The sequence below is a fragment of the Protopterus annectens genome, chromosome 5.part0 (genome assembly GCF_019279795.1).
Source record: "Protopterus annectens isolate FY-2018-M chromosome 5.part0, PAN1.0, whole genome shotgun sequence".
NCBI lineage: Eukaryota > Metazoa > Chordata > Ceratodontiformes > Protopteridae > Protopterus > Protopterus annectens.
Window position 1 is genome coordinate 323,842,367 of NC_056735.1, and position 27,329 is coordinate 323,869,695.

The following is a 27,329-nucleotide window of genomic DNA, read 5'->3' on the forward strand; positions in this document are numbered from 1 at the left end:
CACCTATATGGTAGCTTGGGGTTACCTTGTTTTTCCTGAAGGGTATGACTATACATTTTTTGGCGTTTAACTTCAGGCCATGGCTCTGGCACCAGCTATCTGTTTCCGTGAGTCCCTTCTGAAGGATATCCGTGTCCGATGCACTTTTCACTATGGCCCAGTTTGCAGTCGTCTGCAAACTTTGTCAGCCAAAGTCCTCCCATGTTGGCCTGTACTTCTAAGAAGTAGACGCCGAACAATAGGGGGCCAAGGACCGAGCCCTGTGGGACACCACTTGTGACCGGCTTGGAGTCTGACATAGCGCCAGCAACTCTAACCCTGTGGGTTCTGTCCTTAAGCCAGTTTGCAACCCATCTTGTGACATATGGGTTTACATTTAAGCTGGTAAGTTTTTCTACAATACCCGAGTGGGGTATTGTGTCAAAAGCCTTTGCAAGGTCAAGGTAGGCTGTATGGACTGCCTTTCCCTCATCAATGTCCTTGGTGACTGTTTCGAAGAAGTCGACCAAGTTCAAAAGAACTAGACATTTTGTTTAGACATTCCCATGATTCTTCAATACCTGTGTGAGATGGTGGGAGGTTGTCATAATGGTTAAGGTGTTTACCTTACAGACACAAGGTACAGGGTTTGATTCTCACATGGGGTAATTGGCTAGGCTTAAAATGGCACATAATGGCAGTTAGCGTAGTACTAATCTATGAACCATTACATTCTACTTTGGCCTGTTCTTCCATTGAAGCCAGCTTTTCTGCTATAAATGCATGCTTATTTCTGGAGCCCCCTCTCATGTCTAAGACAGGGCTCAAACTTTTCCTGAGAGGAGTTCTGCACCTCAAACCACCAAGGGAACTTATCACTTTGCAATAAGACCTTAATTTTGTATTGGAAAAAAGTACAGATGTGTAAAATCTTACATTGTCAGTAGATATCATTCTGTTTACTGTTGCAGTATTCTAAGCAGAAGGGATCTCGCTGTCAGGGCGGATGGAAGCTGTGCCAGTATACCAAAGCCTAATGATGATGTATGCACTGTACTTTACGCCTATACTACCCCTGCACATAACATTGAGCATAAAAGGGGCATATGGACACCGCTACCCAGAACTGAATTGAACCAGAAGAGAACAGTCTTCATAGGACAGAAGAGAATCTAAAACAAAAAACAGAACAAACGAGGGGGTTGGATGGAAGGAACGAATACTGCAACACTGAAGAGAAGGACATCTACTGTTACGTTAAAATTTTGCACAACTTTACTATGTACTGCTATATCACTGTTGCAGTATTCTAAACAATTCTAAAGAATGGTAGGTGGAAGGCTGAGAAATGGTTCTATTAAAACCTGATCTGGCCGTAGAAACCGTATCCAGCTTAATGCTTAGTAAAGGTATGCACTGAAGACCAAGTAGCAGCTTCAAGGATGGAATTGGTGTCCAACCCCTTGAAGGCACTAGAAGAGGCAATAGTCATAGTGGAATGAGCTCTAACAAAAGTAGACAGAGATTTGCCATGAAATGTATAACAAAATGAAATGGCCTTAGATATCCAGAAAGAGATGGTTTGCGTAGAAAGAGCCAAACCCAATGGCCTGGGATGAAAGGAAACAAAAAGCTGATCAGACTTGTGAGTGGCCTGTGCAAATCCAAGGTATGCAGGACCCTCTCACTAGCAGACTGAGAAGAAGGGAAAAAGGAAAGAAGTTGTACCGACTGATTCAAGGGAAACTCATTTACTACCTTGGGCATAAAAGGAGGTTTAGTAGGAAGGGACACCCTGTCCTTGTGAAAATGGCCATAAGGGCCTGGAGCTCAGAAACCCTGTAAGCAGAAGAGCCAGCAGCAAAACTGTCTTCCAGATACAGTGTTGCAAAGATGCAGAATTTGCAGGCTCAAAAGGAGCCTGAGTCATCCAAACAAAATTAAGGGCCCAAGGAGGAGGAATAGGTTTCCTTGGAGGCCTAATAACGCAAGGTGGCTTTAAGAAATTGTTTGACCTCAAAACGAGAAGCCAAAGGAGGATTCAAGAGCAGATGAGCAGAAATGGCTGACAAGAGGGCTTTCACAGAATAGGTCAGGCCAGACTGGAGTAACTCACACAAATAAGAGATGACTAAAGTGAACCCTCACTAAAAGTGTCTTTGTTACAAGCATGGCACCAGACAGAAATTATTTTCCATTTGGATATATAAGATTTCCTGGGTGAGAGTTTCCTTGCCTCCTCTAAAACCCCGGGCATGTCTTCATAAAATAGGCTTCTGAAAGGGATCAAAACCCCATCACCCACTATGTCAGTTGAAGAGTGAACGAGTGAGGATGGATGAGATCCCTTGTGTGAGGAGAACCAACTGGTGAGGTAAATTGTGGTGATTGCCCTTGGCCGGATGCATTAAGAGGGGGAACCAGTGGTGTCTTGGCCAAAAGGGAGTCACTAGCAAGATTTTGGGGAGTTCAACTGAATCTTCTGCAGGACTCTTGGAAGTAGAGGAAGAGTAGGGAAAACAAAGTAACACCCCCTTCCAATGAAAAGAAAAGGCATCCATGTTTCATGCCAGATAGTGTGGCACTCTGGAAAAGGAGAGGAAGTTGCTTGTTCAGAGGATAAACCAAAAGATCTACCTGAGGAATACCCCACCAATGGACAGTATCCAGAAACATGTCTCTCTGAAGCATCCATTTGTGACCTGTGTTTTGAACTTGCTCAGAGAGTTTGCCACTAGATTGTGCTCTGAAGGAAAGTATACTGCCTGAAGAGTTAACTGATAATGGAGAGCCACCTCTCAAGCCTGAAGAGCCATCCTGCGGAGGAGGTAAGATTTTGTGCCACTCTGCTTTGTAGACATACCACATCACTGTAGTGTGTACCTTCATGGGGCCTGGAGAGAACATGGGGTGAAAACCTTGAAGGGAAGGAATCAGAACTTTCATCTCTCTGATATTGATATGATCTGACTTCTGATGGGTGGGGGCAGAGACCCTGAACTTTCAGGTGACCAAAAGAAGCCCCCCACCCCATGTCTGAAGCATTGATGAGCACTTCTTGAGAAGGGACTGGAGGCTGAAAGGGCAGGCCTAGGTTGAGAGCAAACTGTAGAATTCACCTCTCTAATTCCTTCTTTAGATAGGGAAGGAGAGGTGCACTGAAATCCAGTGTGTGACAATGCTGCAGCCAAATTGACTTGAGGTACAATTGAAGCTTCTGCATATTCAGTCTGATAAGAAGGGAGCATTGGAATACAAGAGGCCATGAATCCCAGGGCCTGAAGAAATTCCCTGGCTGGCATGGCAGTCAGAGGAAGAAGAGACTGAAAGAAGGATGTCAGTGACAAAACTTTTGGAGTTGGAAGAGAGGCCAACATTGGCACTGTCTGAATCCTGCATCCCAGCTGCATATGATCATGAGAGGGAGTCTGGATGGATTTTTTGAAGTTGATAGTGAACCCCAGACCTTGAAGAAGAGAGATTGTGAACTCCGGATTCTGTAAAAAGCGACTGGGAGAAGACACCTAAAGCAGCAGATCTAGATAAGGAAAAACCTGAATGCCTTGGAGCCTACATAAAGCAATCACATGAGTTGGGCATTTTGTGAATACCCTTGGGGCAGTAGAGAGGCCAAAGGGCAAAGCAGAGAGCTGAAAATGAAAGGAAGAAGCTGAGAAAAGTAAAAACGTCTTGAAAATAGAGTAAATAGGGATATGAAGGTAAGACACCAGAAAAGCCTGGGGTAGTAAAACTGGAAAAAGGGTTTGAAGAATAAGCATCTGAAAAGAAGGGACCTTGAGAAAGATGTTGAACAGGGAGTGATCCAAAATAGGTCTCCATGTGGGCTCCTTTTAAGGAACCAGGAACATCTTGGAGTAAAAACCCTTTCCCACTTGGGAAGTGGGGACAAGTTGAATCCTTCCTTGTTTCACCAGGGACCATCGAACCTCCAGGAAATGAGGACGTTGCTCAAGAGGAGAAAGAGGAATCCCTGAAAAAGGAGGTGGAGACTTCCATGCAGTGAATTTACCCTAACGGATGATAGAAAAAACCCAAACGTCTGAAATGATGAGATGACTATTTGGAAGACCAAGGGAAAGCCGAAGGGGGAGAGGAACTTGGTCTAAGAGAAGGTGTGGGGGGGGGTGAATTGTCAAAGAGAAGCAGGCTGATCAGATAAAGGAGGCTTCTGGGCCACAAAACTGAGAAGCCTTAGTGGGGGGGGGTGGCTGCCTACTACCCTTCTTGCTCTTGGAGGCCTGTCAGGGTTGCCTGTGAACAAAAGCAGATCTAGAAGAATAATTCTTATGGAACTTGGGATAGAAGAGACAAAAATATGGTTAAGGTTCTGCAAGGCTTTGTCTTTCTCTTGAATAGAGTTAAACAGGTCAGCAGCAGCAGCCCCAAAAAGATGTTTATTATCCAAAGGAGCATCCAACACCTTGGCCTTAATGTCCTCAGGCAGAGACTAGAGATGAGGCCAAGAATAACACCTCATGACAGACCCAAAAGCCACAGCCCTGGCAGAGGCATTAGCAGCATCATAGCCACACTTAGTGTGGCAAGCCACTTGAGAAGCAGAACGCAAAAAATAGATAAGGCAGAGGATTTGCATTCAGAATCAGGGTGGTCAGAAATCTGACAAGCCTGAGCAATCAAGACCGGAGCATACCTGGTCATGTGGTTCTTGTAATTAGCAGCCCAAAAGGCCAAAGTAGAGGCAGTGTAAACTTTCTTAACAATCCTCTCCATTGCCCTGCTATCCTTATCAGAAAGCAAAAGTTTGGAAGAGGGCAAGAGTTTAAAATGTTTGCCAGAAGAGACTAACACCACAGCAGGATCAGCACAAGAACATTTAAATAAAAATACAGTCCTCAAGAACCTTATAGAACCCATCAGGTTTCTTAAGAGCAGGAGACTGAGAATCAAGAAACTTGGAAGCAGCAACAAAAATATGCTTAAGGTTCTGCAAGGCTTTGTCTTTCTCTTGAATAGAGTTAAACAGGTCAGCAGCAGGTCCATGGGGTGCTTTTGCCAGAACAGTTCTCTTGGGTCTCCTGGATTTTCCTCTTTTTTTTCTTTCTAGGCATACAAGAAATAGCCAGGGAGTTGTTATGGCTAGGCTTGTATATGCCCTAGGGCTGATCGCCTAGTACCAACCTATGAACCTGTAAGTGTCTAACAAGGCAGCCAACACAGAAGGAACTGTCAGGGGTTTAGGAGTATCCACCTGAAACAAGGCATAATATCTTATGTGAATATCAGAAAATTGAGAAGAATCCCTCGTGAAGTATTCCATCATCCTAGCAATTGTATCCCTGAAGGACAATTCCTCAAAAGGAGACTCTGGATTAACAGATTTCTTCTCATCAGAACTATAAGCCAAAAGTGAAGGCATCTGTAAAGAATAGGACAAAGACCCCCTCATCATACACTGAATCCGCATCCAAAGAATAGCCATTTAGAAGGGGGTAGAGGTCCATGGAGGAGCAGGCACCTAAACCCCTTGGAGTCTTCAAGGCAAGAAACAATCCCTGAGTAAACTCTTGCCATTCCCTTTGAGAATCTTTAGGATTAACTGAAATATGCTTTTCTTTTCCTGCCCCCCACACTGACATTTTTGCTTTTTTGAATGACATGAACTCTAGGTAGCAAAATAAAATACAAGACCGAGAAAAGAAAAGAAAAAAACCCCGTTGGAGCACTTGTCTGTCAGCTATGTATTCAGACAGCAACAAGACGTTCAGACCAACTAGCAGTAATGGCATTCTGTTCTAACTGGTGGCAAAGAAGTTCTGGGTAGCTGCATCCATATGTCCCTTTTATGTCCTACATTCTTTTTGGGGAGCATAGGTGTGACATATGGAGCATACAAGAACATTAGGCTTTGGTATACTGGCCGGAAGTCTGGTTGCCCTTGGAGGGAGATCTTTCTGTTTAGAATACTGCAACAGTAATATAGAAGGACATCTTACTTTGCCACCATTTGAGACAGCAACTGCTGCAATCCTCATTCTACAAATGGAAAACTGTACTACTTCTGGTCCTCACCTCAGCCTGTAGAGTTTCTGAACTTCATGCTGTTATGGACATTCCTCCTTTTCTCATCTTCCATAAATATAGGGAAGGCCTTGAGGTCAATCTTTCTTTCATACCTAAAGTAGTTAATGAACTGACTCTCAACCAGACCATCAGCTTGACAACTTTCTTTGCCAGTCCCCAAAATTAGGGACAACAAATAATACACTCTCTTGACATTCACAGGCAATTGAGGTTTTGCCTGGATAAAACTACAGATATTTGGAAAACAGGCTGTTTTGTCTCTTTCATGGACTCCCAGTTGGGTCAACCAGTTTCTAAATAAACTATTGCAACCTGAATTTCAAAGGTTATCTCCTGCTATTCATACCATGGAAAGACTTTGCCTTCCTGCCCAAAAGAACATTCCACTCTTAATAGTGGCTTCCTCTGGTTCCTTTCCCAAGGGTGTGGATACCAGATCCATTTTAGAAGCTGCCACCTGGTATTTTTTCCATACTTTAACTGAACACCATAAGTTAGAGACTTCTTTAGGTCCAGGGCTGCATTTGCCAGAACAGTTCTCTTGGGTCTCCTGGATTTTCCTCTTTTTTTTTTTTTTTTTTCTTTTTAGGCATCCACCCTCCATGTCTGTACAGCTCTGGGAATCACCCTTCTGTTATGAATATTGCAACAGTGATTTTGGTTAGGAATGTAGTACAGTTGTGTGAAAAACTACCATAACGTAAGATGTCCTGCTCATCACTGTTGCAGTATTCCTCCCCTCCCTCCCTCATCTCCCTGCTATACTCTTCTCTTCTCAAAAAATCACTAAAACTTGCACATGTACACTTTCTCCCAGTTTTATTTCATCACTCCTGGGGGGGGGGACTTGCTTACCTGTTCAAACTATGGCCCTCCTAGCTAACCACTCCTACCTCAGTTGTCTTCAAGTCATTGGCTTGGAAATAGTATGACTGTCTTGTGTGCACATTCATTTATATGCCCTTACTTTGAGCTGAGGTCATCATCTGGAGGTATGCCCTTGTAAGGTAATGTTTTGGTATCTTGGCCATATGTTAGCTGAAAGAGAGCCCATCTCTGAGTACTGCAAAAGTGATCAGTAGGACATAAACTGTTATGCAACCTTCTTACATAACTGTACTTTCTTGCTATCTGAGATCTGATGATATTCATATGCACATTGTACAGTACATCATGTCAACCCTAAACCCAGAGAGATAAGAGAAGTACACCATTGGGAACTCTTCTGTTTGCTGTTCTAGTATGTTTGTATTTAGAAAGTAAATAATTGCTTGGGGTGTGGAAAACAAATTCCACGTAGGGATTTCCATTCTGTTTATTTTGCTTGGGTACAGATCATGATTTGCCCAACTGTCTCCCAGAACACATTTTCAAGTTTCACACCATAAAGAGTAGGGTTGAGCTCCTAGAAAAGTATTTAAAGCAAAAGTGGTCCTGTTTGTTGTCTAGCCATGCTATGGCATCTGCTAGTCCTCCCACCATATTCGCAAACAAAAGGAAGGAAATTTCTCCCAAGGAAAAGAACACTACAGACACTAACAGCATGGTTTCAATGTTGGATTCTGAAGTGTGATTGTCAAAAGTGAGGTGCTTTTGCAGTTCTGTCGGACAACATCCACTGCTGCAGAGCTCTTTGGTCTGATTTCTGTGGAGGCCATTATGTGCCTGCTTCAGCCAGACATTTGCTTGAGCCAAGAACTTTTAGGCAATGGTAGGCTCTAGAGCCTTGTTGCAGCCATGCATTCAAATTCCAGAATACTAGTTGCTGTGGGAGAGGGTGACATTGCCTACATTTTTGTCTGTGTGGAAGTATCCTAGGACCAGATAGAAGTTGCAGTCACTTACCCATGTCCTGAGGCCTCTCTCACTCCACACGCAAGTACAGACCCAAACCACCAAAGCTGAAGTGGGTGGTCATGGCTGTCATTTTGACCCTGCCTTAGCTGCATGGGCCTAAGTCTCAACCCTCCCAAGCCTTTTCGTAGGAATTTTTCCAGCTGGTTGAGGACTTGTAAATTTCAGAAGTTGTAGACAGCAGTATCTTGAAAAGCCTCATGTTCCAGGAATCTGTGTTTGGTAAAAGACAGATATTAGATACTAGAAGTTGTCTTTTGCTGTGTGGGCAAATAAAAGCTTGGATTTATTCACTAGATCCAAGCAATGGAAAAACTGCTGGTGTTCTAATGTTGTTTAAATCTAGGTCTTGGGAATGTTTTGGTAGAAAGCTCCTCTCTGCCACAGAGAGGAAGGTTTATCTATACCTTCATTTACTGCATCATATAGTGTGTTCTGAGTTCACTGATGACACATTCTTTGATTATTCTTAACTGAAAAGAATTTGGCTTCTGGTTAAGTAGTTGTCCCAAAGTGCTCCTCAGACATTTTCAAACTTGTGGAATTCAGAACAAAGCAACCTCCTGCATTTCACCCTTAAGAATTGTTGGAGAATTACCAGGAAGTCCTGATTTTATCTTAGGAAATAAGCATGTAGATACAGTTACTCTTGTAAGTGAATTTTTTTTGTACTCTACATGGCATCTAAGAGATTAAATACCTTCTCTTCAAAGTATGATTTATTCTATATTATAAATAATAGTCAAGGTTCATCTTTCGGCTGTAGTGGCATTTTTATGAACTAGCAGATCTAAAATTAGAAATCCACAATGGGTTTTACTGTTCATTCTCTGTCGCATTCCAGTTTTTACATTTTTTTACATGATGCTGATGTGCTTTGGGGTTTGAAAATTATGGACCTTATGCAGCACACTGTGAAGGAGCATCTTGTCCTGGACTAAGCAGTTCTTTTCTGGCACTTGCATCCTGAAGCTTATATTGACCTAGAGATTCAGCGATTAAAAGCAAATCTGTGTGAATCTCAAAACAGGCCAAGAACCACACCTTTTTCTTGTTCTGCCTGAGAGAGGAGCATAATGTGAAACACTCCATAAGTATTAGCATTTTAACCTGACTGACACACTAGGGAAGAAAACCTTTGTGTACTTCATTGCCAGGGATAATTTTGAAGCCTCTTTGTTTGTGGATCAGCAGCAGAATCCAATTTCTAGCCCATTTCTTTATTGGAGCACCATAGGAAAATAGGAAAAGTAAAGGGTAGGTCTTGGTTGAGCTGCCACAGTTCTTACTGAAATGGTTTTCAGCTCCGTCATCCTTGAATAACAATTGCACAAGCTTGCACCTATTTTCTGATTCATGCGGATGATGAAGATGCCTTGAGGAGTTGTACTCCTGCTGGGGATTAAATTCTTATAATTTGGTGCCACCCATCTCTTGATTGGTTTAGCCAAATCTTGTTGGTGACCTGCTTAATCTCTGGGGGTAGTCTGTGTAGTCACCTGGCTATGGATCAGTATAGTCAAGGTCAAGTGGTCTTCCCAAGCTCCCCTCTGATCCAACAGGGTAGAGTGACCAAATGTTAGGGTGGCTCACATGGTGTTCCCACCGAAGAGTTCAGTGTTGAGCACATAGACTTCAGTTGAAAGTTGAAGTGCTGTGAGAACTGGAATTGCAAGTGAATAAATGAACTGTCATGGATCATGGCATGATGCCATCGGGGGAGTGGTGTTGATCTGTTTTACCCTTGTAGTTTTTTTTCCAGGCATGTTCCCAACTACCTAGATCCCTTTTGCTCACTACCCATGGCACAGTTGTGCTTGCAAAAGTTTGCATATGAGTCTGTTCCTTCTGGAGATGTTGAGGGCAGGGAGCTTCTTTCCATGCACAACCCAGTGTGAAAGCTGAGGAAAATTGAAGCCATTATCTCTGAGTCTAACTACAGTGAATCCTACCTACAGCTGTGTCCCAGATGGCCTTCTTTTGGTGATATCTCAATGCTGAATTTCTGTGTGGACTCACCTGTGGTCATCATTCTTCCCCCCTCTAAACTTCTTGCAGTTGTAAGTGAGCTTCTTCAGGTTTGCTATATCACAAATAACAACTGGATTCTGGATGTTGCCACTTTGGCCATTAGCCTTTATTCTCTCTTTTGCAAAGGGCTTTGCTAAGAGACCACACTGCCCCCACAAAAAATTTAGAACTCAAATTTCTTAAAGGAGCTATAAAGGCTGACCCTCCTTGCACTGAGACCCGTGTTCTGCTCATGTCTAGTTTTTAAGATATGTAATTTCTGTTTCATACTGGATGGCTGTGACTCTCCAGTTCTGAATGGATAACTCTTCAGGATGTGTTGCCCTTACTCCTACAGATTGAAGGGTTCTCCGAGATATGATGGTTGTTTATCCTTAACTGGCATCTTCACAGGAGGTTTCTCAGTTTGTAATGGATGGTCATCTCTATAAATACACTCTGGGTACAGTGTGTTCAGAAATGTGTTAGCTGTGGTGGTTAAAGCCTGGTATGAAAGAAAGCTAGTCTCCTCATGTTTGTATATGTGAACAGTTGGCTCCTGTTGGTTTCGTCGAGGGGCAGTCTGATTACTTCCCTTCATATGCACTCCTTGGTATCAGAAAAAACTTCTCCCAATTTATAGTTACCTCCAGGAATGCTTTATTCTCAAAATAATATCTTTATAGCTGTGGAGATGAAAGCTTTATAATGCCAGTTGTTACTCATGGGGTTATGTCAAGGAAGCCATAATTTGTATCATTATGTTCAAGATACAGCACAGAGAATTTTTATGACCACTATGGTCTACATGTTACCATTTCCACATTTTATCTATATTTGGTAATGGAACAAGGCTGTCTGGGTAGAAGGCCCCTTTTCAGCGTAGTCCCAAGGAGAAAAGCTCTACAAGGATTACAAAAAGGAAGTGAAATAAAACACTAAAAAAATGGTAAGAAAGGAATAAGGGGCAACATGTGAGGTGGTGTTTGAGGAAAGTAGTGAAAGGAAGTAGGTATGTAATTGATGCACAGAATAATCATGGAAAAAAGTTGAGCTGTAGAAAAAGAGGGGAATTTTAAAAAAGGATGAGGGAGGAGAGAAAGGTACTAGGTCGTCTATCCTGGAGGAGAGCCAGGTGAGCAATTGAGTGAAAAGGCCTAGTTTTGAAAGTTGTAGTAACAATTTATGAAGATCAACAGTATCAAACTCTTTTGAAAGATCAAGATAGACAGTGGATACAAGATTATTATTTCTAGACTGAAGGATAATGTTAAACAATGATATCAGATCAGTGTCAGCACTATGAAAAGGATGGAAGCACTGTTGGAGAGGTTGTTAGAAAGAAAGTGGTGAAGAAGTTGACTATATATGCATTTCTGAAATAACTTTTGACAGAGGAGATAAAATGGCTATGGCTCAAAAAATAAAGTTCAATCAGTATACTACTTTTATGAAATACTTTGATGAAAATTTGCTACAAGGAGCGAGTGAAGTATGGTTCTTGTATGCATCTCTTAATCAATATGGAAACAGGACAGGAAACAGAAGCAAGTTTAAGGTATTCAGCAGGTAGCATGCCTGGAGTGATTGTGGTAGACCAGTTTTGAGAGAGAGATTTATTTTTGAGGTATGAATGGTCTGAAATGTAATTAGTTTTGGACTGTTACTTTGGATTGTTGATAGAGTGCGAGAGGTATTGAGATTTGAGAGGGAGGTTACAATGTTAAAAGTGAGAATTAAATGTGTAAGCTGTTTGAGTCTGAAGAAATGGGATGAAGATTAAGACTGAGTTGTGATTTACATGTATGTAGAATTTGTGAGATAGCTAACTAAAAATCTTTGGGAAGATTTCTTGTTTGAAGTCTGGAGATTTGTGAAATATTCTTTTATCAAGAAAGACTTGGGCTTCAGTAGTGTTTCTCAGAAAGCAGTATTTTTGGAAGGAATATGACGTTTTATTAATCCTCCTGGTGCTCAAACCTTACCTTGTTGTCTCATGAGCAGTTTTTTTTTTCTCTGAAGATAGCAACAGTGCAGCGTCAGATTTCCTTCTAAAGGGGCATATTCCTTTAGAATACTTAGGAATATAAGGTAAAAATGACTACTTCGTTGAAAGGAATATTTATAAGAACATTCCAGGTGTGAGGCACTCATTAAAGATGCATCCTTGTTAAATCTAGATAAGTTTTTGACATAATTGTAGGTGGTGGGCTTTTGTGTGGATTGATGAACACTTAATCAGGAAAATTCTCCTACGTTATATGTTCCAGGAGTTATTGATGAGAATCCAATCAGTGATCGTTTCTGAATCTGTGGAGTTAAGTCTAGTAGAAGTAGAAATTAGTTGGATAAAGGAGTAGAGCTTGCAGAAACTAATAGGTGCGAGTGTATCAGTGGAAGAAAAGAGGTCAGTCCAAATGGATTTTGTCACCAAGTATGAGAGTTTCACAAGAGACATCATCAGAAATCAGGACAAGTATGTTTTCAATTATGGGAATATTACTGGATTTGTTAGGGTTATGTAGAGAGCAAATACATGAATGTGTTTTTTATTAAAGTGTAATATGGCTCGCAAGTTTTGGAAATGGATTAAATTGAAAATGACTTGAATAAATTTGCAGCATCACCTGCTTTTTCATATAGATGAGCCAGACCAAGGATGCTGTAACCAGGGATATAATTTCTTTATTCGAGATGGAGGGTTTAAACCAGGTTTCTATTAAAATGTCTGGGGAATGCTGATAGCTACTTGCATGAAATTTTATTACATAGGGTACAGATGTTAAGGCAGCAGAATTTTGTGGTGTTAGAATGCTGTCAAAATGGCAGTGTGTTGGTAGTGGAGATGTAGGAATAAATTTATAAAGATAAGTTGAGAGTATGGGGACCTGGGTTTGGATGAATGTACCCTTTTAGTAAAAGTAAGCCATTGTAGTGAATTTTATGATGTCAGTAGATGTTCTAGTTTAAGATGCATACTGCCATGTTGTGGAGTAATACACTTCCTGCCAACTTAAGGTAGAACTTTCATTCCTGTAACTGAGCCTTCTTTCAGGCCTTATGCTGTATTGGAGGAGTGAGCCTGTCTTGGTTCAATAGATAGAGTAACTTGCTGGATAGGGTGTCTGCACGAGTCATTTTAGAGCTGTGGGTAGCTCTTCTGGTCCCCCTGGGCCCTGGTAGACAAGTTATGTCTGTTGAAAACATATAGTCTATTTTGCGGTATTAAAAATAAAGAAGCCATCTGCCATGCCACCTAAACAGAGTTCTTGCACACCTGGCAGTGGACCATAAACAAAATCATCAGTATCTCTGCTGTTCACATTCCAGCAGAAACAAATTAGCTGGTAGACTTTCTGTGGCAGTTCTTTAAATCTGCAACTCCATGAAAACTCTGAAGGTTTTGAGAGGATGCTTCTCCCCCTGTTCCTACCGATTGAAGTAGGGCAAGGAGGAATTTACATTGGACACATTCATCATCTGATAGTTTGGACCACTAAAGTACTGGCACCTGCTAGAGAGAGAGAGAGGTGCACGACGCATAGTTGCCAGGAATGTCACTTAACTTTAGCATGCTACATTCATGCATTGTCCCACATGAGCATTTGGGGGATGCAGACCTTCACAGGGAAAGAGTTAAAATCCCCTACAGTTACTGCCATCAGGGACTGGGCGAGGGACAGAAAAATAAAGTGTGTGTGTATATAGATTAGATATTGATATATGTTGTTGTCTTTCGGCTTTTCCAGTTTAGGGGTCGCCACAGCGGAACTCCGGTCCGCTAATGATTGGCAGTAGATTTTGACTAACGCCGAGGTGCCAGCTCGACGTTCAACCTTCAACGAAGGCACGCCCATTTACGCATGTCTTTCGAACGCCCACCCAATCGCAGGGAGGACATGCAGACTCCACACAGAAGGCACTCCCACCACTCCAGCTGAGAATCGAACGGGAGAACCTCTTGCTGTGAGGCAACAATGCTACCGCTGCACCACCGCGGATTATATATACTATATATATAGATATATATATATATATATATATATATATAGTATATATAGATATATAGGTGTGTGTGTATATGTATGTATGTATACATATATATATATGTATAGATAAGCATACATATATATGCATTTATATATACATGTGTGTATATGGAAACACTTTGGAATCTTGAAATACCGAAATGTTGAATTTCAGTATCTCGAGACCAAAGTGTCGAATCTGCAGATGTGTGAAACTGCAGAATATCGAACCCGCGGTACTGAGGGAGCATTAAGTAAGTGTGGTGTTTTTAAGGGTTTTGGGGAGGGTTTGTGTGTTTGTGGGTTAGGTACGTAGGTGAGTATGTGTGTGTGTGTCAGTGTTGAGAGTCGTGGTGTTTGTATATGTGTGATGTGTGTTTGTGCGAGGTGGGTGTGGAATGTATGTTGGTGGGTTTTGTGTGTGTGTGTTGGTGTGTTTAGTGCAACCTCAGAGTTAGTATATATAAGAAGGGGGGGTATGGGGGATGCAGGGGTGTTTGCCCCCCTGCTTATAGTAAGTGTGTGTGTTTGTGTTGTTGTGCGGAGGTAGGTGTAGTTGTGTTTGTGTGTGTGCTTTAATGGTCTCAGTTTTGGTTTTCTTTTTTTTTGGTGTTTCAGGTTTATAGTCTGGAAATACTGAAATTCGATATTTCAGTATTTCGAGATTATAAAACGAATCCTTGTGTTTGTGTGTGTGTGTGTATATATATATATATATATATATATATATATATATATATATATATATATATATATACACACACACACACACACACACACACACACACACACACACACACACAATCTATATGTATGCACTAGGTCTAGAAGTCGTCCTCTCTAATGAATATAATTCCTATGTGAAGTCTTCTTTTCTCCCACTAACCCCCATTTCCTTTTTCTCTTGCATCTTACTCTGTGTTGAACTTAGCATGTATCTGTCAAGTTTCACTAACCCCTGTCCTGTCAGCTAGCCATCCTGTCTGTCATGCATACATTTTTGTATGATGTGATATACACTGACCACTGTAAACTGAGGTGTCGTCTGCTGAATTTTCCTGAAATGTACTTACTATTGTAAATGTACATCTTATTTATCATATGTAATGAAATTGAAAATGTCAGTTTCATTTATTGGAGCCTTCACCCTTGACTTCTGCTGAAAATGGGGTCTTGCTCAATTGGGTTTTGCCAGTAAACAAAGCAAAAAGAAACTACTACTTACAGATGCCTGAATGATGCCCATACCACAACCAGTTTTCTTCTAGTTGGTGCAGAATGAATAAGACTCTTTTAGTGGGGGTTAGATGGTCAGTGGGCAATGAAGAACAGGATTCCATTAAAAAAGTCTTGTACTGCATTTGATTTGCATTTAGAAAAAGCTTTTTGTAGGTGAAGCAGAAGTGCATGATCAAACCAGATTTCTGGTTTGATGCATTTATTAATATATTTGTAATGCTAAAAAGAATATATGGGCAGTGCTGTGGTCTAAGGCATCTAGCATTGTACCCCAAAGGGAAGGTGTGATATATTAGAGGGAGGGGACAACAGAGTAATCAGATAGCATATAGAAGAGTTGCAGGTAAGTGTTTCGAAAGACAGTATGCAAAAAAAAGAATTTAGAAGGCTTTTAAATGAAGGAGTAAAAAAAGGGGGCAGCCTTAACAGAAAGCAAATAAATTTAACTAATGGAGAGCATAAATAGAATGCTGTAGGGAGTAAAGTTTGTGGTGAATTTAGGCATGATCTATATTAATTAGAGAACTAAATGGAGTGGAAAACATGTTAATTCTGTGGGAAAGGGTGAGAAGGTGTACAGGGCTTTATTAGGGATGCTGAAGGTAGGTGCAAAAAACTAAGGTCAGAAAGGGGGGTGTGGAATTCCCTTGCCCAACAGGTTCAGGGGTCAGCAGCAGAGTTGAGAAATTCGAGATGTTTCACTGTGAGAGAAGTCTGGTGTTGCAGAGAGGGGAGGATACAAGGGACGACAGGAATTAGCAGAATGTGAGATGTGTCAAATTCCTCAAATAAGAGGAGAGTGATTAGGAAATTTCATATATATTGGGATTTTTTTACTAAATAAGAAGGCCATCTTCCGGCTGAGAGAGGAATAGAAAATGCAACCAGAGAATGCTCTCGAGGAGGCAGAGAGAGAGTGTGTGTTTTGTGTGTGTGTGTTTTGTGTGTGTGTGTTTTGTGTGTGTGTGTGTGTGTGTGTGTGTGTGTGTGTGTGTGTGTGTGTGTGTGTGTGTGTGTGTGTGTGTGTGTGTGGAGAAGGAGTGGTGAACAAAATGAAGGTGATAGTAACTGGTGGGAAAGTTTTGGAGACTAGTAAATTTATATAAGCCACTACAGTGTACATATCTAACACCTACTCAGTCCCTTCTCAAGAGCTAAGGATAACTATCTTTGTCAAGATACTGTTAGGACTTGTCATTGCTCAAGATGGATTTCTGCTGTGGTAATGACTTCCACGTTCCTGGCCAAGCTACAATCTCCACATCCCCTAAGATGGGATGCTGAGAAATAAAATTAGAATCTGAGCATGGAAGAATGGATACCTAGAACAGTGTGTGGGTGATAAATTGCCCATACAAAAACGAGAATGGTGGAAGATAGCAAAGAGGGTAGGATTAAATATGCAGAGAAGTCCTCTACATGGGAAGTGTATAGATGACGCCAACTCAGAAAGATGGTGAGAATGAACAAATTAAATGGAAACTTGAAATTGGGAGAAAGACATACAATTGAAAATGACTTATGAGAATGGCATTTGGTTTTAGTTTCAATGGTTGTGGATAGTTCAGAGATATTTTACACCCCAGACAGATTAAAGCAAAAACTAGAAAGGAGATTTGTGATGGAGATGTGGCAAATAGAAGATCAGGATGAAGTAGGGAAAAGACAGTTTTGGAAAAAGTTATGACGTAATGGAAGATAACTTGTACTTAACTCCTATTAGACCCATTATAGAGTACAATGCCCCTTCTGGAATGTACCTCACAAGACATCTGCAACGGCTGGAAAGGCCACAGAAGTACCTCACAAAGAGGATTACTGGCTTCAAACAAATGCCCTACACTGACCACCTCAAAAAACTCCAGCTTTACTCCATAGCATATCGCCTACTCTGAGATGATCTCTGCCTAACATATAAAACTATGTCAAACCCAGAGCTGTTGGACATGAAATCCCAATCTCTCCGAGCTGCACGCTCTAGGGACCTAAACCTTGTCACCACAATAAACAGGACATGCTGGAGGGATATATTCCTGTCCCAGAGACTTCCTAAACTCTGGAACAAGCTACCCATCTATGTCAAGTTCTTCATTAGCACTCTTCAAGAAAAATCTTGATGAGTGGATGGGAAATAGGAAATACACCCCTGGGATCACTTCTGTGTCTCTGCTGGACAGTGGCACAGAAATATAACTTTCTTGGGTGGCGTAAGCTATGGAACCTTGCTGACTAGGCTTACGTAGGCCCTTGGGCTTATAGCCTAGTACCTACCTAAGAACCTATGTGATGGAAACTGAGTTTAGTTTGGGGTAGAGGATGGGGGACTGGAGAGAGAGTAGTTTGAGAGACTGTTTTTTGGCTAGTTGGGTTAAGGGCCACTGTGCAAGAAAAAAAAACTGGAAATTCATTAAACATGAACAACTTGAAGGAGAGCAACAAAACACATTGGAGAGTGACAAGGGAGTAAAAATGGGAGAGAGTGAGAAGAAATAAAAAGCAGAATGTGATTGGAAGAAGTAGGAATGGCTTGGATATGAATGGGGTAGTATTTGTCACCAGATTGATGTCTGATGTTGCCGTGTGTACAGGTGTACTTCTGTTTGTGTCACTTGTGCATAAATGAATTGTGGATCTGTTAATGTAGAGCATATTTTCATATTGTCTGGTCATTGCTTTAGTATGCTAATTCTATTAGGAAGCAAATTGCTTGGCACACAATACATGAACCAGGTGCGTTATGTAGTCTATGAAAATAGCTTAATTCAAGAAATTAAAAGTTGGGTAACATGTATAGAAAATGCCCTGCTGCAGTCCTTGAGCTTGTGGCAGTACCAGTGGTTAACAGTTGGTTTTGTACAGCATGCAGGTGCTGTTTGTGTGCATCCAGCTGGTACTCGGTTGGAGACTGCCAGTTTTCTGATAGTTTTGCTGAGCATGACTTGACTAAATATAGAAATCTGACCAAGGATTTATGTCTTGCACCAAACTTTAGTGTAGTTGAACATACAGTGAACTGCAGTAATTAGCAGGGTGCTGTAGATTAAGTCTTGCATTTGAATACATTATTCTGTGATTTTGTTCTGTGTTTCTGTTAGAGGTGACTTGACTTCACTGGTGTGCTGCCTGCTTGACCAGAATCGTGTATAAAAAAAGTCAACACCATGGGATAATGGGGCAGTTTAAATGTTGCAGAAATCACTTTGTTACACTGCAGTTGTCAAGTGTTTATAGCAAGTTTGCTTTCCTTGCATTTCAGGATATAAATGTGATGAACAATTTTACAGTGAAAAATGACATGGCACTCCGATGCTGAAAACTTATAAATCACCTACAATTCATCCCTGAAACAATTAAATGCATTTAGTTAACTGAGGTAGATTTGCAGATGTGGTTTCATGCATGCTTTCCTATGTACTGCATTTACCCTAGTGATCAGTTTTGCTGAAAGGAAGAAGAGTGCAAAACTGATTTTCTGCTTGCAGTTTGAAAGTATACTGTTCATCATTTTCTCTGTGTGAGATAAACGCATGACACCTCAAATAAGGGTAGATTAATAAGCTGCAACTTCTCTACAGTTCATAGAATTTTCAGCAAGAAACCTGATGCTGTATCTGTTTATAGTGTCCTTTGGGCTGTGTTAAATTACAATGAGCAGAGTTTTTTGTTTGAAGCTGTTTGATATGGGGCCAGAGATGCCTGAGCATAAAGCTCACTGCTGATAGTTTCTGGATCTTATTCCTTGTCCAAAAATAAGAACCAGTTTGGACCTTTGCAGCTGTCTTTCTTTTTTCATTTTTGATTTTCGCGGTTGAGATGACCATTCTCCCCCCCTTTTGTACTCTAGTCTCCTAATGGAGAAAGGTCACAGAAAACAGGATGTCATACAACACCAGAAAAGAGACATCTGTCTTGTCAAGAGAAATGACTGCATGTAGGCTTTGACTGAAATTCCACACATTGCTGTGCAGCCCAACCATTTGGTATAGTTTAACCTTCTGAGGAAATCCTTCCTCTTCAGCTGACTTACAGGGTCTTTTCAACTAAGCTGTCTGTTTCTGTTACTAGTATGGCTCATAAAAATGTGTGGCCGTTGATGATCATGATTATCTGACGTTGGTGTTGGGTGCAGTTAAGGAGAGGCCACTGCTTTTGTCTATTTGTACCAGTTTTTTTCTGTAACTAAACTATGAATATCTTTTTTTTGTCAAACTGCTTGTAGCATTTTGCTTTGTAATCTTAAACGTGTACATTATGAAGCCATCTCAGATGAAGGGGAAATGTGTTCAGCATGTCTGTTTTTCAAAACTGAAATGACACAAGGTTTTGTATAATCTTGTGTTTATCACAGAATGAAAAAAAATTGGCTGGGAGAATATTGACTACCCAGTTGTAGTTTATCTCATGACTTAGTTGAGTACTTGGTTCAGAGCAGTGATCAAAAAAAACCTTGATTCACAAAGCAAATTTGTTTCCTTAATGAAGTATTAATGTGTTAGAAACCTTTAACCCTACTGTTAGCCTTACACTCATGTGATATATATATATATATATATATATATATATATATATATATATATATATATATATATATATATATAAATGATACATACACATAGGTTCATAGGTGTTTACAAGGCTAACAACCACAAGGGCCTTTTTAAGCCTAGCCATGCATCCCAAATCTTTTGACAATTTCTGGTACCCTTGTAAAGTGTCAGCAGGGGCCTGGGAGTGGAACCATTTACAGTTTGTCTCTGTCCATTGCAGGCATATGTGTCAAACCAGGGGAGAATTTCCTTTTGCCCATCCCATTGTCCAACTTGTACTTGAATTGAGTGAAGGAGGAACTCTGCTTCACATGGATGAGGAGCCTGTTCCAGAGATAGGATAATCTCTGGGATACATACTTGTTTCTCCAGCAGGTCCTATTTATATTGCAGACAAGGTTTACGTTCTTTATAATGGGTAATTCTGGTGCCGTTTGTTTTGTGGATTTGCAGGAGGTCCATCAGAGTGGGATTTGACAATGCCCTGTGTATCAGACATAGATCTCCCAGCAACAGCCTGTAGGAGACAGAATACAGGTATATGGCCTTGAGGTGGTCCGCATAGGGACATTATACTTACGCCCTGTTTTTATTTTAGTGAGAAACCTCTGTGGACGTTCCAATTATTGGATCGATATGCCTGGTTAGGTACATACTAAAGATCGCATTGTACTCTATGATCGGTCCGATGAACGCCGAATACAGTGGAATAATGATTTCCCTGGACCCAGATGCCATACCCTTGCCTACAAGACTCAACACAAAATGAGCTCACCACTATAGACACATGATGGCCAAAGGCCAGATTACTGTCTGTGTGCCCCTAATCCCTGACTACTGTGTCAACTCCAAGGTGTGCGCCATCAGTATGATAGTTACGAGGGGTGGATGACCTCCCAAAGGACACTGTTATGCATTTCCTGGCATCCAGTCTCAGTCCATGCGTTAGTGTGGGATTCAGTGACTGCTCCTAATTTGCAATCATCTGCAAACCTAGTCAGTCAGAGACTATTGACATTAGCCTCGACTTCAGAGAAGTATATTGCCAAAAAGGAGCAGTCCAAGGGCTGATCCCTGAGGGACTCCACTTGTGACCGGCCTCCCTGCAGAGGTGGGATCCCCAACTCCAATCTGTTGGGTCCCCTCTGTGAGCCAGTTGGTTATCCACCGGGTGACATATACAGGTTTGTACCCAACCTCTTGAGTCTGCTAACAATGCCCAAGTGGGTCACTGCATCCAACACCCCAGCCAGGTCAAGGCAAGCAGCATGAACCAGCTTGACCCCATCCGTTGCCCTGGTGACCCTCCCAAAGAAGTCCACCAGGCCGAGCAGGCATGACCTACTTCTGACGAAACCATACTGGGCTGGGTCTAGCGTCTGGAAGTTCATATCACCATCGATCATTTCCAAAATAATTCTTTCCATGGCCCCACATATAAGACTAGTGAGACCCATGGGTCTGTAGTTTCAGAATCTGCAGAATGCCCACCGTTATGCAGAGGGATGATAATTGCCACTCTCCATTCATGAGGCATGAAGCCTGTTTGGAGGCTGCAGTTAAATAGAAATTCCAGAGGGCCTGATGGGTCATGTTTCACACTATTTAGTAGGGATACTGGGATATTGTCTGGACCCATTGATGCAGTGTTCTTGGCCTTAGAGCATTAAGGACCTGTTCCCTAGTGATAGCAGGGGGAGTTGTGTTTGATGGTGTTTCCTGAGGGAAGGTTGAGGGGGAGAGGGGTGTAAAGTATGAGCTGAATTTATTGGTCAGTAGGTTTGCTATATCTTCTGGCTCAGTGTAGGTGGCTCTATTAGCAGTGAGCTCTGCACAAAATTGTGTATTGCCTTTGAGGTTGTGGACATAGCTAAAGAATGCCATGTGGTTATCCTTGGCCTAAGAGGTCAACTCTACCTCACATCTGGCTTTGGCAGACTTTATTTGTCCTCTGAGTTTGTTTAGTTGGAGTGTGTTTTTATTCTGCTGGGTGCTACACCTCCTAATTTTTGCCATGATTTTCTTCCTTCTGTTATTACAGCCTACTGATTTTGTGATTCCACCAGGGTGGCTTGTTTTTTTTTTTTGAGTTAGTTCTGAACTTCTTCCTGGTGGGTACAGCTGCCTCTCTGCAGCTATTAACATGATTGTATAGGATATCTCTGAACAGTTCTGTATAGGCAGCAGTATTCTCAGGGGTTTATGGAGGCTTGAAATTTTGTCAGGTTATCACTTAATAGCAGGAAGATAGCCTTAAAGTAGTTCCTGAATATTCTAGGTTTAGCTGGGGGTCCGTATTTTATTTTTACTTCAAAGGAGACCATTTTGTTGTCTGACCTTACCAGGGAAAACATTATAGTACGGGGTGTGCAGCACTGTCCCACGTTATTGAGGACCAGATCCAGTATGGCTGCACCCCTGGTCAGTGTATTGACAGTCTGGTCCAGAGAGTTTGTGTTTACAAAATCCAGGAATCTCTGTGCCCTCTATGTTTTGTGTTGTATGACATTCCCATTTAATAGTGGGGTAATTAAAGTTGTCCATGAATATGGTATTAGATTGGATGGTGAGTGTTTCCAGTAAGTTTAAATACATGGTATGAATTTCCTGGGTCACAGAGGAGGGACCTATAGCTTGCAAGGAAGTGGTATTGGATTTTGCCTATGTGATTTGATCATGGAGCAGCTCAAGTGCATTGACCTGTTTGACCAGCCTTGAGGTATATTTATTTTTGATGTAAATTGAGACACCTTCACCTTTAGTCCCTGTCTGTGTAGTAGCTGGTCTAAATGTGTGGAAGACATTATAACCTTGCACCGTCAGTGTACTTTCTGTGGCTTTAAACCATGTCTCAGTGACCATACAGATGTCACCATTCTGTAGGGTAAAGAGAGCTTCTAGGAAGTAGAGTTTTTTGTTTAGACTCCTGGCATTGAACAGTAATACCATTAGATTTGCTTGGTTTTGATTTGCTATGTCAGAAGTACTTTCAGTTTGGCATTGCCTAAAAAAGGCAGTATGGGGGACGACATTTTTGCTAACATTAAAAAGTCTAGAGGGGAGATGTATAGATCATTCCTGGCAAAGCAGCGTGGTCTGTTGACCATCCCAATCTACAGTGATAAATTTTGCACCCCCCTTTGAATGACACCAGAAACTAAGCCAATAACAGTGCATACATACACACACACACTTGGTTCTGTTGTGCACGCTCCAATGACCATCCCAATCTACAGTGATAAATTTTGCACCCCCCTTTGAATGACATTAGAAACTAAGCCAATAACAGTGCATACATACACACACACTTGGTTCTGTTGTGCACGCTCCAACTAATTTAATGTTGAATTGAAATCACTGACAAAAAATTACGAGCATGCACAATACCAAAACCAAAAAATATCAAATGAGATAATATCGAGAGAAAAAAACACTTTCATCTCCTGATATTAACATTAAACCCCCACATAACACTAGCCTCAAATTCATCTGAATAGTGGCAGTGTTACGGGAAGGTTTTTATGAAGGTAAGTTGTAGGGTTAGGATTGAGGGAAAGGGGCAGCGTCACGGTTAGGGTTAGCACTAATTACTAAAGTGTCTGCCCCTTGCACCACTGTAATAATGGGTGCTAACCCTAATGCTGCCCCTTCACTCAACTGTGACCATACATTTTACCTTCATAAAAACCCTTCAGTTACACTGCTGCTACACAAGATACACTCGGACATGCAAACAAATGACTAATATACTTTACCCCTTCTCTTAACTTAATTCCTCTTACTCCCTGATGTTCTTCATCTCACATTGCTGCAGTCCTTACACTTGGGTAGTCCGCTGTCCTCGGTCGGCCCGAATATCAAAGTATACGGCTGACGTCGGTCAGGGCGCATTTGACTGACATCAGGACGTCAGGGTACAAATGCGCATGACCGACGTCATATCCTCAGTCTTTTTTGCCGCATGGTCCGATGCAGAAGCAGCATTGCAAGTGCCGGTTGGCGTTCTGAGATTTTTCGATTTAGAAGTTTCAGACCGAGTTCAAAGTTGGCTAAGTACCCCGTTGGGGAATATTTTAGTTTTTTCTTGCCTCAGTCATTTACCGGATGTCAGAAAAAGTCAATAATTGCATTTCTTGTGGGAAACAGATACCGCATAGAGATTATCATACTTTGTGTATTCCTTGCTTAGGGCCTGAGCACGACGTTGTTGGCTGTCGCTCTTGTGCTAGGTTTAACAAACGCACTATAAAGAGAAGGTTGGATTGTGCAAGGTTAGTCTTTGGGAAGTGGTGCAACTATAAAATGCCGTCGGATGCTCCGACGCCCGCTTCTTCGAAGAAGCGCAAGGACAAGGCAGTTAAGCCTAGGCTAGAAGAACCGTCTGTACCGGACGCCGGTTCTTTAGAGGTGTCGGTGGAGCCGGTGGCTCCACCGGAGGTTTCTTTGTGTTCCCAGGGTGAGACCTTATTATTGCAGGATGTGGCCTCTCAGGAGACAAGTCAGGCTGAGGGGGCTTCTCAGGTTACTATACTCCCCTCCCTTCCTAAGGTGTCTAGGCCCTCTCCTTCTGTTTCAAAGGCTTCTCCCAGGGCAGGCCAGGTTTAGCTTCAGTTGGTGTTACCCCTAGCTCTTCAGGTACTGTGCCCAAGAAGCATATGCTTAAAATGGCAGAAGATTTGATTACTTTGATTAGGGGTTCTATGCCCCCTCCTGATAAGAGACCTAGGGTGGAGCCTGAGCTGGGGGGTTTTGAACAGGCTTCAGATGTTTCAGAGTCTTCGGCTGAAGACGCAGGAGTACTCTCCTTATTCTGATTCTGATGTGGATGATTCTACTCCTTCTGCTACTCCTCCTGAGGATTTTTCTTTTCAGAAACTCTTCATTCCATGAGGGAGCATTTTAAGTGGGAAGGTCAGGACTTCTCTGATTCCAGGAAAAGGCTTAGGGAATTTCTGTTTTACCCCAGCATAGGCCTTTGGCTATACCTCCTGTTTTGGATGTAGTGGAAGATGTTTTACAGAGGCTTCTCTTAATCCTGATTCTTTGCCTCCTGCTCCTGTTAAGCCGGATAGGTATTACAGGGTGCCTGAAGCTCATAAGTATCTTTTAAGAGTCCTAGGGCAGACCCAGAAACTGTTAGCCAGGGGCCTAAAGGTGTTAAGGCTTCTGTTGTTAAAAATCCGGTTCCTGCAGACAAGGAGGCTAGGGCCTTGGATAGATGGGGAAAGAAAGTCTATACTTCTTCCACTCTTGCTATGAGGGCTCTGAATTGCCAGTTTCACATGCTGAAATACCAAAACTATCTCCTTTCTCAATTGAAGTCTAAGGTTGATGCTCTGGCAGTAGGTATTGATTGTAAAGAGTTGCAAGATTTAGTGCATGTTTCTGAACAGGTGGGTAAGCATTCTTTGCAATGTGGTTTTGATGCTGTACAGGCCTCGTCTAGGGTGGCTGCCACTGGGTCAGTTCTTCGCAGGCACGCCTGGCTGAGGGATCAGAATTTGTCTGAACATGTTAAAACAAGGATTTTAGATGCTCCTTTACAATCTGATGTGTTGTTTGGTCCTCCTGTTGAGACAGTTTTAAAGAAAATGGAAGACAAGGCTAAGTCTATGCAGACTGTTAAAGATTTTTTGCAGGTCCAGCCTCCAAAGTTTAGTAGAAATTGGCCTACTAAAGGGTGGACGTATCCTTCTTATGATCCCCAGTCTAGGGGTAGATCTAGACGTGGTAAGGGCAGAGCTCAGGGCTCTTTCAGGCCTAGAACAGGGAGTTCTCCTGCACAGGCTTCGGGTGAGGGCAGGGGTCAGTCCTTTCATAAGCAGACCCAATGACCTACCTTTTCAGCTGCCAGAGCCTGCTCGTCTGGCAGCACCTTTGGGAGGAAGGTTGGCACTTTTCAAAGAAAATTGGAGTTTAATTACCCAGGACAGATGGGTATTGGATATCATACGCCACAGCTACAGGTTTTATTTCCATACCTTGCCTCCTTTCAAAGGCATGCCAGACGTTCCTCCTCAACAAAGAATAGAGGCTCACAAACAGGTTTCTCTGTTGCTCCAACTAGGGGCCATACAGCAGATCCCTCTGCCAGAAGTGGGCCTAGGATTTTATTCTCGCCTGTTCCTAGTACCAAAGAAGGGGAACACGTGGAGACCAATTTTGGATTTATCTATCCTCAACACTTATCTGGACATTCCCAAGTTCAAAATGTTGACGTTGCAGCAGCTTTTACTTCTGCTGGGCAAAGATCATTGGATGGTAACTTTGGATCTCAAGGAGGCTTACCTTCATGTTCCTATCAGACTAAGTTGCAGAAAGTATCTGCGTTTTCGAACTGGGACTTCTCACTATCAGTTCTCTGCATTGCCCTTTGGCTTATCTACTGCGCCCAGAGTGTTCACGAAAGTTCTGGCTCCAGTGATAGCCTTCTTCAGACTAAAAGGAATACAGATCTATCCTTATTTGGACGACTGCCTAATTCTGGCTCAAGGAAGGGAAGAGCTTCTTCATCATTTGGAATATGTGATAGCAGTGCTAAGATGCCTAGGGTATTCTGTGAACGAAATAAAGTCCAGTCTAGTACCCTCTCAAGACATGTGCTTTCTGGGTGTGAGACTGAATACAGCATCCCAGATGGCCTTTTTAACCCCGGACAAACAAAAAAGTCTATCCCTTTACTTCCATCAACTATCTCATCAGTCCGGGCTGACTGCAAGGACAGTCCTTCAAGCCTTAGGGTTCATGGCATCTTGTATTCTGGTGCTTCCCAATGCCAAACTGCATATGAGGAAGCTACAATGGTATCTCAAAAATGTGTGGACACAGCACTGCCAGGATCTGGACACTGTCATTCAAATAATACCTTGCATTCAAAGGGAATTTTTGTGGTGGGCTCAGGAATGTCACCTAAACAAGGGACTCTCTGTGACCCGGCCAGAGGCGAGTCAGATTTTAACGACAGATGCCTCAGACAAAGCTTGGGGAGCTCATCTAAATGGAAAGTGGATACAAAACAGGTGGCCTGTCAGACTACAACATCTACATATCAACATGAAGGAGATGTTAGCAGTCCAGTTTGCATTAATAGCTTTCAAGGAATTACTTCTTCCAGGGCAGGTGTTGATTCTAACAAACAACACAACTGTCATGTGGAACATCAACAAGCAAGGGGGAACGCATTCTTATCCTCTATGCAGGCAAGCAATGATTTTGTGGGAGACTGCTCTCAGTTTACAGCTCAATCTTCAGGCAAGGTTTCTGCCAGGAGCACAGAACTCCTTAGCAGATGTGTTGAGCAGACGAATTATGGATCCCCACGAGTGGAAATTGGATCCTCATGTATTTCAGAAATTGACAGTGTCTTGGGGAACTCCAGACATAGATCTGTTCGCTTCTCCACTAAACCATCAGCTGCCAAAGTTTTGCACAAAACGGTTTCATCCCACAGCTTGGAGAGTGGATGCTCTTTCTTTCAATTGGAGCAATCTCCATGTGTATGCCTTTCCACCTCTGCCTCTCCTCCCAAAGGTACTTCTAAAGGTCAGACAGGACAAGCCACGGATGATTTTGATAGCTCCGGATTGGCCTCGACAGCACTGGTACCCAT

At 42.1% G+C, this 27,329-nt stretch overlaps 1 protein-coding gene across 1 annotated transcript in view; it reads left to right on the top strand.

Moving 5' to 3' along the window:
- Positions 1-27,329, top strand: part of POLA1 (DNA polymerase alpha 1, catalytic subunit) — a 3,104,727-nt gene that overhangs the window by 1,284,581 nt on the left and 1,792,817 nt on the right. The window lies entirely within an intron of this gene.